This window comes from Macrobrachium rosenbergii, chromosome 36 (genome assembly GCF_040412425.1).
Source record: "Macrobrachium rosenbergii isolate ZJJX-2024 chromosome 36, ASM4041242v1, whole genome shotgun sequence".
Classification (NCBI taxonomy): Eukaryota; Metazoa; Arthropoda; class Malacostraca; order Decapoda; family Palaemonidae; genus Macrobrachium; species Macrobrachium rosenbergii.
Window position 1 is genome coordinate 26,485,152 of NC_089776.1, and position 17,585 is coordinate 26,502,736.

General features: G+C 36.6%; 3 long non-coding RNA genes across 3 annotated transcripts; all 3 read right to left on the minus strand.

The window, feature by feature from the left end:
• Window positions 1–461: 461 nt before the first annotated feature.
• LOC136856503 (uncharacterized) lies at window positions 462–1,770 on the minus strand. Its single transcript, XR_010858365.1, has 2 exons — window positions 1,187–1,770; window positions 462–854 (listed from the first exon to the last, which is right to left on the minus strand). It is a non-coding gene; the product is annotated as an uncharacterized lncRNA (long non-coding RNA).
• Window positions 1,771–8,337: 6,567 nt separating this feature from the next.
• On the minus strand, window positions 8,338–9,781 carry LOC136856504 (uncharacterized). Its single transcript, XR_010858366.1, has 2 exons — window positions 9,079–9,781; window positions 8,338–8,736 (listed from the first exon to the last, which is right to left on the minus strand). It is a non-coding gene; the product is annotated as an uncharacterized lncRNA (long non-coding RNA).
• A 6,501-nt stretch (window positions 9,782–16,282) lies between these two features.
• On the minus strand, window positions 16,283–17,211 carry LOC136856505 (uncharacterized). The gene is made up of 2 exons (XR_010858367.1): window positions 17,022–17,211; window positions 16,283–16,681 (listed from the first exon to the last, which is right to left on the minus strand). It is a non-coding gene; the product is annotated as an uncharacterized lncRNA (long non-coding RNA).
• Between the last annotated feature and the right edge of the window lie 374 nt (window positions 17,212–17,585).

A 17,585-nucleotide genomic window follows, 5' to 3' on the forward strand; every position in this document is an offset into this window, starting at 1 on the left:
AATCCTCATCACTGAACAGACTTAAGTGTCATGGTTGGAAGCGTCATTTCTTCCCTTATTCCCACAGCCCTCTAATATAATTTAGTATTATAATCCACGTTCTGAAATAGATATCTGTCTTGCATAGGTCTAAAGAGGCTTCATGAAAAACTTCCAATTGAGACACGGAAATCAACCAGAATTTTCCTTCCTCTTCTGGGGTTTACTTTAACCATTGTCTCAAGCTCAGAAGTCACTCAGCATTTGGTTTTAAGGAGCATTTTGGAAATTAGGACATCCCAGACCTCTGACCTCCTCAGCAGGCTGATGTCCGATTGAATTTTTCCGGTTCATGGGCTGCCATTCGGAGTATTCCTTAACTTCGCTTTTTTTGTAGTTTATTTTTCATATATTTTCGACAAGAATTCTTGAAGAAAACGTTAAAAATTAAGAGGGGTTACTAAAGTAAATGAAATTGTGAGTTTGAGTGCTTTTAAATTCTATTTTTTGTATAAAAAAGTAGATGACAATGGATATAAATTATATGGATGGCACATGAAACAAGTGAAGTTTGATGAGTTATCTAAAACATATCTATACAGTAGAATCAAATAATGAAAAGAACGAGAAAGAGAAATAGGCCTATTCATTTTCTCAAGGTCGACGGCAGATGAAGTATGTAACAAAATCGCTGTCAATTGTATTACGTTGCGTATGAGATTTCTTGTTCATCTTTTTGCCTTTGCTGTTGCGTTGATGAGTCGTTGTTTCGTCCGTGCAGCAGCTGCGTTGACTGGTGAAGCTGTTGTTTCCGCTTCTGTCACTCCGGAAGCTTCGGTCGCTCTCTGAGGAACAGGTGCGTCTCTTTGCTTCTTCTGTAAAGCAAACAAAACAATTGTAATAATCGTTAACTGAATAGCAATTTGGACATAAAAATGCTTTTAAAACCTAATTTCATGGTAAAGGCAGCTCGTATCGCTACATATGAAATAGAATGAATCGATTTAAGAAACATGGAATATGGATCTTTTTTAGTCTATTACCACAGTCACGTCCAATAAGTTTTTAAGAAAATCTATGAGATTAAATGAAGATTTAACAGACGGACATAATGCTACGTTGGAATGCAAATTCATCATATTTTTTTTTAGAGAAATGCAAACAGTGGGACAAAAGAATCTATAAATGATATGAGTTTTAGACTTACCATGTACAAAATGATGCTTTGCTTGATCGTGGGCATTGTGCCCTCTTGGATATGCCATGCTGGATAAAGATAATTCCTGAATCATTGTGAAGAGGCTGGAGGCTTCTGGGTCAGGCCGAACAACTTTTCTCTTTCCTTGTGACTGTTTCTGTTAGAACTCCGGGTAAGCAGAGACTGCTTCTCTTTCCCGAGTGTTCAGGTGTGTTGGGAGGAAGGCGGTTGTGAGGCGTTTATATACCCCAGGAGACACCCAGTTATCAGCTACGATCTCTTCGCCACACACGAAGACGTCACAGGCTGCTGGGTTATCTACTAGATAAAGTCATTTGAAACACTCTTCCCGGAGCAAGACTAAATAGATTCGTTGCTAACGCTTAAATGGAGACTGATGCACCAATATGAGAGTCATCTGCTGTTGCTGTTTATATTATGATCGATTTATCAGCTCAGTATTCGATATACCGATGACAAAAATTACTACGAGAACATAGATTAGTTTGTCTGGTTTTCCACGATCGTCGTCACTCGCACGCTTCGTAAATTACTGTGATTACATTTGCCAATGAAAGTTAAAATAAATGACAAAAAATCCTGCCATGTGTTGGTGATTAAATACTTGGGTCGATCTGTTGTGATTGTATCAACGTTAACATCAAAATGTCATTGGTGAGCGCGCTTAGCTTTAAATGTCTGTCATTAGTTTGCTAAGCTAATTTATTGATCAAAAAACCTCGCGATCGTCAACTGACTCTTCATCAAACTAGTGACTTAAAGAAAGCACCTTATGGTAAATTGTAAAGTTCTCTAAAGAAGCATTTTATAAAAATACATGACTTCAAGGTGGCATCTTTAGGCAAGTCAATTTTGTTCCTTAAAAGGAAAATCTAACGAAAATAATAGGCTCCAAGGAAGTATCTTACGGTAAATAATGGGCTTCAAGAAAGCATCTCGCGCATATCCCGGACTTCAAAAGAAATATCCATTGAAAACAATGGACTTCAGATCAGCTTATTTTTAAACTAATGGATTTCATGCAGTTTCTCAAGGTTAATAACATTGAACTGGCGTACTCAGAAGTTCAGCAATGGACGATATGAACAAATATATCAGCTATCCCTACGCATCAAGAGAGACAAATTAATGATGAAAATAATAAAAACATTAAAGAATTTAGGTCGAAGGCAAAGCTCAGGGAGCTATGAGGTCATTCAGCACTGAAAAGGAAATTGAGAGGAAAAACGATTGAAATGTGTAACAGGAGGAAAACCGCTTAGTTACACTATGAATCAATTGTTACGAGAGGATGGAGAGTAAGATGGAAAAAAGAGAATATAAACGAAGGTATAGTAAAAGGGGCCGAAGGGGCGCTGCAAAGAACCTTAAGTAATGCTTACAGTGCACCGCATGAGGTGCACTGACGGCACTACCTCCCTACGGAAAGTGATGAAGACAATATTACACGAAATGTCCAGATGAAACCCGGAAACGAATCGGGAACTTTGACGTCTTGGTAAACCTTTCTTCCTTCAAGAGGCAGAAGGGTCTATAACCTCCTTCAAGGTTAAGGTCTATTTTTCTTCTCTTCTTTTCCTTCTTCTTGTTTCCTTCAGGTCTGGGCCAGAAAAGTGCACTGGGTTGTTTATCCGACTGGCCCTCTATATAAAAATTTTCACCCAAATATTGGTCTTGATTGAAATAAATTTTGTCCCTGAGACCCCACAAGGCAGAAGTCTGAGACCAAAGTGGATCGAATTATGACATTAGTAGTAGATAAGAGTTTTTAAACTGATAAAATCTCTTGGAAACATTGTATGGGTCTTGGTCTTGGGTCATTCGGTGAGTGATAAAAATAAGCGGAGGTAACCCCCCCACACACAGCATTATCAGTGACTTTGACGTAACGTCTAGTAATCCACAAAGGGACATGTGAAACTAAGTGACTGAATTGTACCCTCAACTGACCTACTAAAGCTATAGTTATGAACGCCTAAAATACCTAACTAGCAATAAATGATTTTTCGAATGTAAAACTTAAATTTCTGACAGAAAGGATTTCACAGAATAGCCATTCAGTTTATGTATACATTTAAACACTTTCACCCCTTACGTGAAAAATGATGTAGAAAGCTAGTAAACATTTCCAAAGTAGACAATATACTGCTGGTTACACCTTACAAAGAAAACCAGGTTCCTAGCATTTGGAAACTAATATATAAGAATACAAATAAAGTAATCAGGAAAAATTAATTTCAATTAGCAAATTCTATAAAAAGGTATCAACTGCGGGGATACGCATACAGACTCTTGGATTCCATTCTCTGTTGCACGCTCTTCTCTACGAAGGTCCTCACATCTCTCAGCATCACTGAAATTCCCACATAGATAAATTAGCTAACATCAAACTCAGCATGAGACCAAAGCACCAAAGTATTTCCTTCCGGACTTGGGTCATTCTTCGAAAAGCTCATAGCTGTACCCAAGGTAATTCTTTTCACTTCATATTTTATTAAAAGTAACGTGATTGGCGGAGCCAGGAAACGGGCAATCAAGGCAACGCTTCAAATATCGTTTCGTTGATGACCTCATATTTGTATCTATTTCCTGTGTGTCCATTATTTTAACTTACAATTTATTATTTTAGCTTTTTCACTGCCTGCCTTCGAACTGATTTATAACCAGTTCTGAATATTTGTAAACACCATATAAATAAATATTTATAGCTAATGATAGGTTAGGAGCAGAAACCCGGAAGTTCCATAAAATGAAAAGATGGAAACTGAGAGAAGGATATTGGTATTGAAACTTCCTACCTTTCATCATTTTTTTTTTTTTTAACGATTTCCAAGGGGTACCCATTAGTATCAATTCCTATGTGCATTTGTGAATGCAACTGAATAAATATACGTATATACTCAGTAAAGAAAAGTGCAATTTCATGTTAAACTTATCTGTATGATACTACAGCAAGCAAAAAAAAGAAAAAAAAAAAAAAAAACGGAAAATCCTATACGTTTACCTCAGGCACGACTGTCACCTGCATTTTCACCAGATTTCTTCAAATATTATTTGAACCAACCACCTGGAAACTATTGCACCATCTGGCAACATTGGTTCATAAACAAAATATTGACTCCGTATCACAGATGCCAATGGCTGTGATATCGGTCAGTCTAACCCATGACGCATTATGTGTGATATCAAGGCTAGCTTGAAACACTCATGAGCAGGACTTTGTGAAAATGCCTCCCAGAAGACAATTCCTGAGATGTATGCTAGCATTGCACCAGCCCCGCTTTTTTTGCTATGCCCCTAGGTTAGGTTAGGTTGGGTTACGTTAGGTTAAATTAGTACTTATAGTGTAATTTGTGTGTGAGAAACATAATGAGATTATTTTCAAGAAAATTCTATGGTTAGTTTTTTAAGACATGGCGTCCCGCTTTTATCAGGGACAGGTCTCGGTACTCGGCTACATCTGGGGAAAACGCCTCCCGGAAGACAATTTCGCGTAATTCAGAGTCATTTTGAATGGTAAAATGATCGAAATTCTCGAGCACGTTGTTAATCATGCTGAAATCACTACGTCAGTAAAGTGTGATAAGAGAAACTTGGGTCAATGGTGATAACGCCACGTTGGTCACTTCAACAAGAAGTAGTAAACACGAGGAACTCTGAGAGTAAAACACTGCTAGGAAAGACGAAGTAGCCTACTCCTGGAAAGCGCTGGATTGTTTTCCTTAATTAAAAAAGATAACAAAGTTTGATAACATTGCATTCCCTTTTAAAACGGAGTGTGGCTCACAGGATCCTATGACTGCCAGCAGGAATATCCCATTGATGTTATTTTTGCACAACCAAAAACGTATACTATTAATTACAAGATGATCTTCTTAATGGAGATATTGAGAAGGGATACAGCATTTTATGTTTGAAAATTTTCTAACATCGAAGTAAAATACGTGTTGGAAGATTTTTTTGCTGACTGAATTTGCAAGTAAAACCTCACCAAAATTCATAGGCTTGAAATGGCTAGCGGAAACAAACAAAACAAAAATATCGATGGACAATCAGTTCGAGAAGAAAATAATTCGTATTTCTTGTTGTTTTGATTCCGGAGAGCTTTATAATCTTTTCTGGATTTCGTTAATTACGTTGGTATTGTAACTAAGTTAATAAATTCTTCCATATAGCGAGGATTAAAATGTATATGTGGATGAGACCAATCAAGAACGCCAGTAGAGGATAACAATACAAGATTGTTTTTGCTGCTTCTTTTCCATACGTGATTTACGTCGTTAGTTCTCATAAGAAGTTAAAGTACTTAACCGATTTTTTGTTCTGTAGGAAAGGCATGGTGACTTACTCTCTGATAAGCTATCAGCTCTCCAAAGGGGATAAGATTACGTCACGGAATAAGCGAGATGTGAGCACTGTAATGTTTTGAGGAAGTTGAGCGAAGTCGCTCTTGCAAAACATCTATTCAAGTTATTTATTTATTTCAGAGAGGAAAACGATCTACCTAATCTTGGTCAAAGAAATTTCTGACAGACTATCAGCCAAATTCCGAATAAATAATTTGTAGAATTTTTATTTCTTAGGTCTCGGAGATATGAAAAGAAACTAACGGAAGGCACAAGGACATCGATGCTATATGATATTACTGCCTTGCATCAGAGAAATTAATTAAAAGTATGAATGAACTTGCGTTTGTTCTGAAATTGTTTAACTCATTAACAAAGAAACATGTTTACACTTTTACCAAAATGAAGTTTATACTTTGCGCGCGCACGCACACACAAACACACACACACACACATATATATATATATATATATATATATATATATATATATATATATATATATATATATAAAACAAAATATATATATATATATATATATATATATATATATATATATATATATATATATTATATATATAATATATATATATACACATACACATACATACATACATACATAAGTGTCATAAATTTTCGCGTGGAAAACAAAACAATTTCTGCAATAAATTTTCACGTTCACTTTTGTCTAAACAGTTTCCGAATTTACATAGACAAGAAAATCTTGCTCGAAAGGAAAATAAGCACTTTATTCCTCCATAAGTCCCATTCAGCTGTTTCTACACTGTAAAGGGCACTCTTCAGTGGGACACCTGCATTTCATGAGGGAATAGGAAGGTCAGGCAATATCCGGTTTGAAATACCGCTTATAACTAGGTCCCGAAATTTCATTGGCTGGTTGGACATGTAAATCATAAAAGAGATTGTTATTTTGTTGGGGCTATGAAATTATAATCTCACAATTCTGTGTTTATTGTGAGTGTATTCAGATGGGTATTACTCGTTGCTGACGATATTTTTACTTTCACCAACACAGTCCCACGTTTACTGGTTTCCAGATCTTAAGCAGCCGTGGAAATATGTGGGTATGCTATGGAAATTTAATTCATGGACCCCAAAATCTAGTTGAAGATGTTAGGCTACAACAAGTAACCATTCATTATCTTGGTTCCACCGGTCTTGCATTGTCTCAAAGGAGATAATGTAGCCACTTGTTGGCGTTGTTGACTAGAGAATTGTTGTTTATATTTCCACTTGCTTGTGTACAGGCAAAAGGCCGCTTTTGCCGCTGTGCAGAAAGCAACGCGTGTTCTACAGATGTCTTATTCAAAGATGAGCTTTTTCATGTAAAATCAATGTGAGGTTCTTGAAAGTTAATGCATCATGCCGCATAATTCATGCGTGGGGTCACACAGTGGTCTTAGGTATGGTATCTTAGTGACAGTGTCCAGTGGCTTTATATCTGGAGTGACTAAAACACGAAATGTAAGTAATGATATAACGTTTATATACAGAACGTACTCGTAGAACTGAAAGCACCGTATTCTTCTTTCTATCTGATTGAGAGAACTGGGGACGTGAGGCTTACCTTGCCTTGTCAGGCCTTGTCTTCTGTCTCCTCGTCTACCATCATCACCAACCAGTCTACTTTATGAGGTCGTCTCCAGTCCTTGGAAATTCTGGTATGCACACTCTCACATTCCATATACTAGCTATGATGTAACTCGGCCAGCCTGGAAATATTTCAAACAATCAGGTTATTTAAAACCTCCAAGAAAATTATAATTAACACGATTTTAAACACAGACATACTAAAATTTCACTAACATATTACTAAACAATTAAATTCTCAAAAACAAGCTCTGTATGAAATTAGTTGTTAACGTGAGATTCCAGAATATTACGCAAAACTAAAGATTTTACGTTTCTCAAAACTGGAACAAAGAAACTACACAAAAGAAAAATAATCCAACTCACAATTTATACTTTGACGTGTGAGTTCTGCTCGCGACAACTCAGCTTGAGTTTTTTTTATTACTTTTAATACCCATAATGCTTCAGGAGCTTTCATTCATTTATATTAAGAATTTAATGTTTCACTAGCTGGAATAACGATGAAATGAGGTTGCCTACTAGGATTCAAATGCAACAGAATATGACGATATTGATCAGTGCTTTTCCTTTGCAATTTCCAGGAATTAGCAGTTGATGGTATTACTTCAAATCAAGGCCTTTCTTAATCTTATTTCTTGTAATATGAGAGGGGAATAATTATATTATAAATACCCATCACTGAATGTGCTCAAGTCTCATTTCAGAAATGAGATCAACAGCTACATCCTATAAGATTGATCTTATTTCAGAATAGTGACTTATCAGTTTCTAGTTGGCACTTTCATTTCTTACATTTCCACAGCGCTCGAACAACATTCGAATCCTCGTTCCTAAACAAATCTCTTGTGTACGGGCTTGTAGAGGGTTTATGTAGAGCTCCCATGCTGACAACGGGAATTACCTGTTTTTTACTTCATATAATTTCTAATGGAATCTACTTTAGTCTTTGTATCAAGATCTGAAGACCATTCAGCATTTGACAGCAAAAGAGTATTTTGGAAAATATCTGATACCCTTGATCTTCTCAGCAGGAAGATGTGCTCCTGAATATTTCCGGTTTATGGACTGCCATGCATAGTACTCCTTATCTTCGTTTTTTCTAACGAATCCCATGCTTTGGACCAGAATTCTTTAAGAAAACGTTAAAAATGGAGAGGTACCTGAAGTAATTGAAATAGTGTTTTGAATACTTTTATATTTTATTTTCTATAAAATACCAGATGATGATGAATATAAATTATATAAATGGAACATGAAATAAGTGAAATAATATGAGTCATCTATACTTAGTGCGTAAAGTATAAAGGACAATTAAATAAGGAAATGAGAGAAAAAGAGAGAAAGGCTTATTCATTTTCTCAAGGTCGACGGCAAATGAAATAGGTTACGAAATCGCTGTCAATTGTATTATGTTGCGCGTGAGATTTCTTGTTCATCTTTTTGCCTTTGTTGTTGCGTTGATGAGTCGTTGTTTCGTCCGTGCAGCAGCTGCGTTGACTGGTGAAGCTGTTGTTTCCGCTTCTGTCACTCCGGAAGCTTCGGTCGCTCTCTGAGGAACAGGTGCGCTTCTTTGCTTCTTCTGTAAAGCGAATCAGAACAATTTTAATAATAATTATTAACTGAATAGCAACTGAGGCATAAAATGCTTCTAAAACCTAATTTCATTAGTAATGGCAGCCCGTATTGTTACATAAGAAATAGGGGCAAGAGAATTAATCAATTTAAGAAATATGGAATATGGATCTTTTTTATTTTATTACCACCGTTACAGCAATAAGCTATTTAAAAAATGTATGAGATTAAATAAAAATTTAACAAACGGACATAATGCTACGTTGGAATACAAATTTATCATATTTCTTTAGAGAACTGCAAACAGTGGGACAAAAGAATGTAAATATAAAATGAGTTTTAAACTTACCATGTGCAAAATGATGCTTTGCTTGATCGTGGGCATTGTGCCCTCTTGGATATGCCATGCTGGATAAAGATAATTCCTGAATCATTGTGAAGAGGCTGGAGGCTTTTGAGTCAGGCCGAACAACTTATCTCTTCCCTGTGACTGTTTCTGTTAGAGCTCGAGGTAAGCCGAGACTGCTTCTCTTTCCGGAGTGCTCAGGTGTGTTATGAGGAAGACGAGTGTGAGGCGTTTATATACCCCCAGGAGACTCCCTGTTATCAGCTACGATCTCTTCGCCACACACGAAGACGTCACAGGCTGCTGGGTTATCTACTAGATAAAGTCATTTGAAACACTCTTCCCAGAGCGAGACTAAATAGATTCGTTGCTAACGCTTAAATGGAGACCGATGCACCAATATGCGAGTCCCCTGCTGTTGCTGTTTATATTATGATCGATTATCAGCTCAATATTCGATACACTGATGACAAAAATTACTACGAGAACATAGATTAGTTTGTTTGGTTTTCCACGACCGTCGTCATTCGCACGCTTCGTAAACTACTGTGGTTACATTTGCTAATGAAAGTAAAAATAACTGACAAAAAATCCTGCCCATATGTTGGTGATTAAATGCTTGTGTAGATCTGTTGTGATTGTATCAACGGAAGTTGGCGCAACATCAATAATGTCATTGGTGAGCGCGCTTAGCTTTAGGTGTCTGTCATTAGTTTACTAAGCTACTTGATTGATTAAAAAACCTCACGATTGTCAATTGACTCTTCATCCAACAACTGACTTAAAGAGAGCATCTTATGGTAAATTATAAGTTCTCTAAAGAAGCATTTTATAAAAATAATTGGCTCCGAGGTAGGATCTTTAGCCAAGTCAATTTTGTTCTTTAAAGGAGAATCTAACGAAAATAATAGGCTCCACTGAAGCATCGTATGGTAAATAATGGACTTCAAGAAAGCATCTCGCGCACATACCGGACTTCAAAAGAAGCATCACTGAAAATAATGGACTCCAGATACGCTTGGTTTTGAAATAATGGATTTCATGCACTGGCGCACTCAGAAGTTCAGCAATGGACGATATGAACAAACATATCATCTATCCCGTACACATCAAGAGAGACGAATTAGTGATGAAAATAACAATAATATAGAATTTAGGTCAAAGGCCAAGCTCAGGGACCTATGAGGTCATTCAACACTGAAAAGGAAATTGAGAGGAAAAACGTTTGAAAGGCGTAACAGGAGGAAAACCGCTTAGTTACACTATGAATCAATTGTTACGAGAGGGTGGAGAGAAAGATGGAAGAAAGAGAATATAAACGAAGGTATAGTAAAAGGGGCCGAAGGGACGCTGCAAAGAACCTTAAGTTAATGCTTACAGTGCACCGCATGAGGTGCACTGACGGCACTACCTCCCTACGGAAAGTGATGAAGACAATATTACACGAAATGGCCAGATGAAACCCGGAAACGAATCGGGGACTTTGACGTCTTGGTAAACCTTTCTTCCTTCAAGAGGCAGAAGGATCGATAACCTCCTTCAAGGTTAAACTCTGTTTTTCTTCTCTCCTTTTCCTTCTTCTTGTTCCCTTCAGGTCTGGGCCAGAAAAGTGCACTGGGTTGTTTATCCATTGGCCTTCTACATAAAAATTTTCACTCAAATATTGGTCTTGATTGAAATAAATTTTGTCTCCGAGACCCCACAAGGCAGAAGTCTGAGACCAAAGTGGTTCGAATTATGACATTAATAATAGATAAGTTTTTAAACTGATAAAATCTCTTGGAAACATTGTATGGGTCTTGGTCTTGGGTCATTCGGTGAGTGATAAAAAGAAGGGGAGGTAAGCCCCACACACAGCATTATCAGTGACTTTGACGTAACGTCTAGTAATCCGCAAAGGAACGTGTGAAACCTTCAACTGACCTACTAAAGCTATAGTTATGAACGCCTAAAATTCCTAACTAGTAATAAATACTTTTTTGAACGTAAAACTTAAATTTCTGACAGAAAGGACTTCACAGAATGGTCATGCAGTTTATGTATATATTTAAACACTTTCACCCCTTACGTTCAAAAATGATGTAAAAAACTAGTAAACATATGTAAAAGTAGACAATATACTGCTGGTTACATCTTACAAAGAAAGTCAGGTTCCTAGCATCTGAAAACTAATTTGATTTGTACGAGTACAAATAAAGTAATCAGGAAAAACTAATTTCAATTAGCAAATTCCAAAAAAAAAAAGGTATCAACTTCTGGGATACGCATACAGACTCTTGGATTCCACTCTCTGGTGCACGTTCCTCTCTACAAAGGTCCTCACATCTCTCAGCATTAATGAAATTCCCACACAGATAAATTAGCTAACATCAAACTCAGCATGAGACCAAAGCACCAAAGTACTTCCTTTCGGATTTGGGTCATTCTTCGAAAGGCTCATAGCTGTACCCAAGGTAATTCTTTTCACTCCATTTTTATTAAAGGTAACGTGATTGGCGGAGCCAGCAGACGGGCAATCAAGGCAACGTTTAAAATGATCTTGAAATTATAAAAGAATATTGTTCGCACATTAATCTGAGGGAAATGCCGGTCTATTATATAATTTAATTCTCTATTTATTTCCCTGTGTGTCCATTATTTAAGAATATCGTTTCATTAATGATTTCATATTTCTAATCCTAACTTACAATGCAGTACCCAGCTTTTTTGGCTGCCTGCCTTCGAATTGATTTATAATCAGTTCTGAATATTATAAACACAATATAAATAAATATTTACAGCTAATGATAGGTCAAAAGCAGAAACCCGTCAGTTCCATAAAATGAAAAGATGGAAACTAAGAGATGGATATTGGCATTGAACATCCTACCTTTCATAATTTCTTTGTTTTACGATTTCCAAGGTATCAGTTCCTATGTACATTTGTGAATGCAACTGAACAAAAAAACGTATTTACTGAGTAAAAAAAAGAGTACAATTTCATGTTAAACTTATCTGTACGATGCGACAGCAAGCAAAAAAAAAAAAAAAAGAAAAAAAATCGGAAAATCCTACAAGTTTACCTCAGGCACGACTGTCACCTGCATTTTCACCAGATTTCTTCAAATATTGCTTGAGCCAACCACCTGGAAACTACTTCACCATCTGGCAACACTGATTCATAAACAAAATATTGTTCCCCTATCATAGGTGCAAATGGTTGTGATATCTGGCAGTTCAACCCGTGACGCCATATTTGTGATATCAAGGCTAGCTTGAAACACTCATGAGCAGGACTTTGTGAAAATGCCTCCCAGAAGCAAATTCCTGAGATGTATGCTAGTATTGCACCAGCCCCGGTTTTTTGCCATGCCCCTAGGTTAGATTAAGTTGGGTTAGGTTAGGTCAGCTACGTAATTTGGCTGTGGGAAACATAATGAGATTATTTTCAAGAAAATTTTATGGTTAGTTTTTAAGATATGGTAAAAGTCTCGGTACTCAGTTACATCTGGGGAAAATGCCTCCTGGAAGACAATTTCGCGTAATTCAATTCTATTTTGAATGGTAAACTGATCGAAATTCTCGAGCACGTTGTTAATCGTGCTGAAATCACTGCGACAGGAAAGGGTGATAAGAGAAACTTGGGTCAATGGTGATAACGCCACGTTGGTCACTGGTGTTATCTTCTTCAACACGAAGTAGTAAACATGAGGAAATCTGACAGTAAAACACTGCTAGGCAACACGAAGTGCTCCTGGAATGCGCTGGATTGTTTTCATACAGTAAAAAACACAACAAAGTTTAATTACATTGTATTTCCTTTTAATCTGGAGTGTGGATCACAGGATGCTATGACTGGAAGCAGGAATATCACATTAATGTTATTTTTGCACAACCAAATACGTACTGATTAAAAGATGATCTTCTTAATGGAGATATTGAGAAGGGACACAGCATTTTGTTTGAAATGTTGCCAACATCGAATTACAAAACGTGTTCCAAGATATTTTTCTGACTGAATTTGCAAGTAAAACCTCACCAAAAATAACTAACAAACGATGCCATGCTGGCCTCTTCTGCTCTAATTGTCAATTACTTTGTACGAAAATCTATATTCAAAAGAAAAAAAAATGTATGGTCCAGCAAAGGTTTTGAAACAGTATTTAACCTAGAGCACTTAGCCTACTACTCCTCTATTCATATCAACAGAATTTAGTTATAGGCTTTAAATGGCTACAGGAAAAAATCAAAATATCGATGGAAAATCAGTTAAAGAAGAAAATAATTCGTATTTCTTGTTGTTTTGATTCCGGAGAGCTTTACAGTCTTTTCTGGATTTCTTTACTTACGTTGGTATTGTAACTAAAAGAATAAATTCTTCCATTAAGTGAGGATTAAAATATGTATGTAGGTGAGAGCAATCAAGAATGACAGTAGAGAATAACATTACAAGTCTCTTTGGCTGCTTCTCTGCCATACGTGATTTACGTCGTTAGTTCTCATAAGAAGATAAAGTTCTCAACTGACTTTTTTTCTGTAGGGAAGGCATGGTGACTTTTTTTACAGCTCTCCAAAGGAGATAAGATTACGTCACGAATAAGCGAGGTGTGAGCATTGTAATGTTTTGAGGAAGTTGAACTAAGCCGCTCTTTCAAAACATCTATTCAAGTTATTTATTTATTTTTCAGAGAGGAAAACGGTCTACCTGATCTTGGTGAAAGAAATTTCTGATAGGCTTTCCGCCACATTTCGAATAAATAATTTGTAGAATTTTTATTTGTTAGGTCTTGGAGATATGAAAAGAAACTAGCGGAAGGCACAAGGGCATCGATGCTATATGATGCCATTGCCTTGCACCAGAGAAATAATAAATTAGAAATATGAATGAACCCGCGTTTGTTCTGCATTTGTTTGACTTATTAACAAAGAAACACATTTACACTTTTACCGAAATGAAGTTTATACTTGCGCGTGCACACACACACACACATACACACATAGCCACACACATATATATAGTGTCATAAATTTTCGCGTAGAGAACAAAACAATTTCTGCAATAAATTTTCACGTTCACTTCTTGTCTAAACAATTTCCTAATTTACATAAAGATAATCTTGCTCGAAAGGAAAATAAGCGCTTAATTCCTGCATAAGTCCCATTCAGCTGTTTCTATGCTATAACTCCACCTCTTCAGTGGGACACCTGCATCTCATGAGAGGGAATAGGAAGGTCAGGCAATATTCGGTTTGAAGTACCGCTTATAACTAGGCCTCGAAATTTCATTGGCTGATTGGACATGTAAATAATAAAAAAAGATTGTTATTTTGTTGGGACTGAAATTATGAACACACAATTCTGTGTTTGTTGTGGGTGTATTCAGATGGGTATTACTCATTGTTGACGATATTTTTACTTTCACCAACACAGTCCCACGTTTACCGGTTCTCAGATCTGAAGCAGCCGTGGAAATATGTGGATTTCCTATAGAAATTTGCTTCATGGACCCCAATATATAGTTCAAGATGTTAGGCTACAACAAGTGACCATTCATTGTCTTGGTTCCACCAGTCCTTGCATTGTCTCAAAAATGATAATGAAGCCACTTGTTGGCGCTGTTGACTAGAGAATTGTGCAACTTTTGCTTATATTTCCACTTGCTTGTGTACAGGCATAAGGTCGCTTTTACCGTTGTGCAGAAAGCAAAGCATATTCAACAGATGTCCTATTTAAAGATGAGCTTTTTCATGTAAAATCAATGGATTACCAGTCATCAGTTAACTACCTTTGTCAAGTTCTTGAAAGTTAATGCATCATGCCGCATAATTCATGCTTGGTGTCACACAGTGGTCTTAGGTATGGTACTTTTGTGACAGTGTCCAGTGGCTTTATACCTGGAGTGACTAAAACGAGAAATGTAAGTTTATATACAGAACTTACTCGTAGAACCGAAAGCACCGTATTCTTCTTTCTATCTGATTGAGAGAACTGGGGACGTGAGGCTTACCTTGCCTTGTCAGGCCTTGTCTTCTGTCCTCTGTCTTCTGTTTCCTTGTCTGCCATCATCACCAATCACAGTCTACTTTATAAGATCGTCTCCAGTTCTCGAAAATCCTGGTATGCACACTCTCACACTTCATATAGTAGATATGGCGTAACTCAGCCAGCCTGCAAATATCTCAAACAATCAGATTATTTAAAACCTCAAAGAAACTTATAATTAACACGATTTACAGCACAGATATACTAAAATTTCACTAACATAGTACTAAACAATTAAATGCTCAAAAACAAGCATATGTATGAAATTAGCTGTTAATGTGAGATTCCAGAATATTACACAAAACTAAAGCTTTTACGTTTCTCGAAACTGGAACAAAGAAACTACACAAAAGAAAAATAATCCATCTCAGAATTTATACTTTGACGTGTGAGTTCCACTCGCAACAACTCAGCTTGAGTTATTTTTATCACTTTTAAAACCCATAATGCTTCATGAGCTTTCATTCATTAATATTAAGAATTTAATGTTTCACTAGCTGGAATAACGATGAAATGAGGTTGCCTACTAATATTCAAATGCAACAGAATATGACGATATTGATCAGTGCTTTGCCTTTGCAACTTCCAGGAATTAGCAGTTGATGGTATTACTTCAAATCAAGGCCTTTCTTAATCTTATTTCTTGTAATATGAGAGGGGAATAATTATATTATAAATACCCATCACTGAATGTGCTCAAGTCTCATTTCAGAAATGAGATCAACAGCCACATCCTATAAGAATGATTTAATTTCAGATTGGTGACTTATCAGTCTCTAGTTGGCACTTTCATTTCTTACAATTCCACAGCGCTCGAACAACATTCGAATCCTCGTTCTCAAATAAATCTCTTGTGTACGGGCTTGTAAAGGGTTTATGAAGAGCTCCCAAGCCGACAGCGGGAACTACCTGTGTTTTACTTCATATAATTTCTAATGGAATCTACTTTAGTCTCTGTATCAAGGTCTGAAGATCATCCGGCATTTGACAGCAAAAGAGTATTTTGGAAACTATCAAATACCCTTGATCTTAGCAGGAAGATGTGCTCCTGAATATTTCCGGTTTATGGACTGTCATGCAGAGTACTCCATATCTTCGTTTTTTTCTTACGAATCCCATGTTTTGGACCAGAATTCTTTGAGAAAACGTTAAAAATGTAGAGATACCTGAAGTAAATGAAATAGCGTTTTTAATACTTTTATATTTTATTTTCTATAAAATATCAGATGATGATGGATATAAATTATATAAATGGAACATTAAATAAGTGAAATAATATGAGTCATCTATACTTAGTGCGTAAAGTATAAAGGACAATTAAATAAGGAAATGAGAGAAAAAGAGAGAAAGGCTTATTCATTTTCTCAAGGTCGACGGCAAATGAAATAGGTTACGAAATCGCTGTCAATTGTATTATGTTGCGCGTGAGATTTCTTGTTCATCTTTTTGCCTTTGTTGTTGTGTTGATGAGTCGTTGTTTTGTCCGTGCAGCAGCTGCGTTGACTGGTGAAGCTGTTGTTTCCGTTTCTGTCACTCCGGAAGCTTCGGTCGCTCTCTGAGGAACAGGTGCGCTTCTTTGCTTCTTCTGTAAAGCGAATCAGAACAATTTTAATAATAATTATTAACTGAATAGCAACTGAGGCATAAAATGCTTCTAAAACCTAATTTCATTAGTAATGGCAGCCCGTATTGTTACATAAGAAATAAGTTCAAGAGAATTAATCAATTTAAGAAATGTGGAATATGGATCTTTTTATTTTATTACCACAGTTACAGCAATAAGCTATTTAAAAATGTATGAGATTAAATAAAAATTTAACAAACGGACATAATGCTACGTTGGAATACAAATTTATCATATTTCTTTAGAGAACTGCAAACAGTGGGACAAAAGAATGTAAATATAAAATGAGTTTTAAACTTACCATGTGCAAAATGATGCTTTGTTTGATCGTGGGCATTATGCCCTCTTGGATATGCCATGCTGGATAAAGATAATTCCTGAATCATTGTGAAGAGGCTGGAGGCTTTTGAGTCAGGCCGAACAACTTATCTCTTCCCTGTGACTGTTTCTGTTAGAGCTCCGGGTAAGCAGAGACTGCTTCTCTGTCCAGAGTGTTCAGGTGTGTTATGAGGAAGACGGGTGTGAGGCGTCTATATACCCCAGTAGACTCCCAGTTATCAGCTACGATCTCTTCGCCACACACGAAGACGTCACAGGCTGCTGGGTTATCTACTAGATAAAGTCATTTGAAACACTTTTCCCGGAGCAAGACTAAAAAGATTCGTTGCTAACGCTTAAATGGAGACCGATGCACCAATATGAGAGTCATCTGCTGTTGCTGTTTATATTATGATCGATTTATCAGCTCAATATTCGATACACTGATGACAAAAATTACTACGAGAACATAGATTAGTTTGTTTGGTTTTCCACGACCGTCGTCATTCGCACGCTTCGTAAATTACTGTGGTTACATTTGCTAATG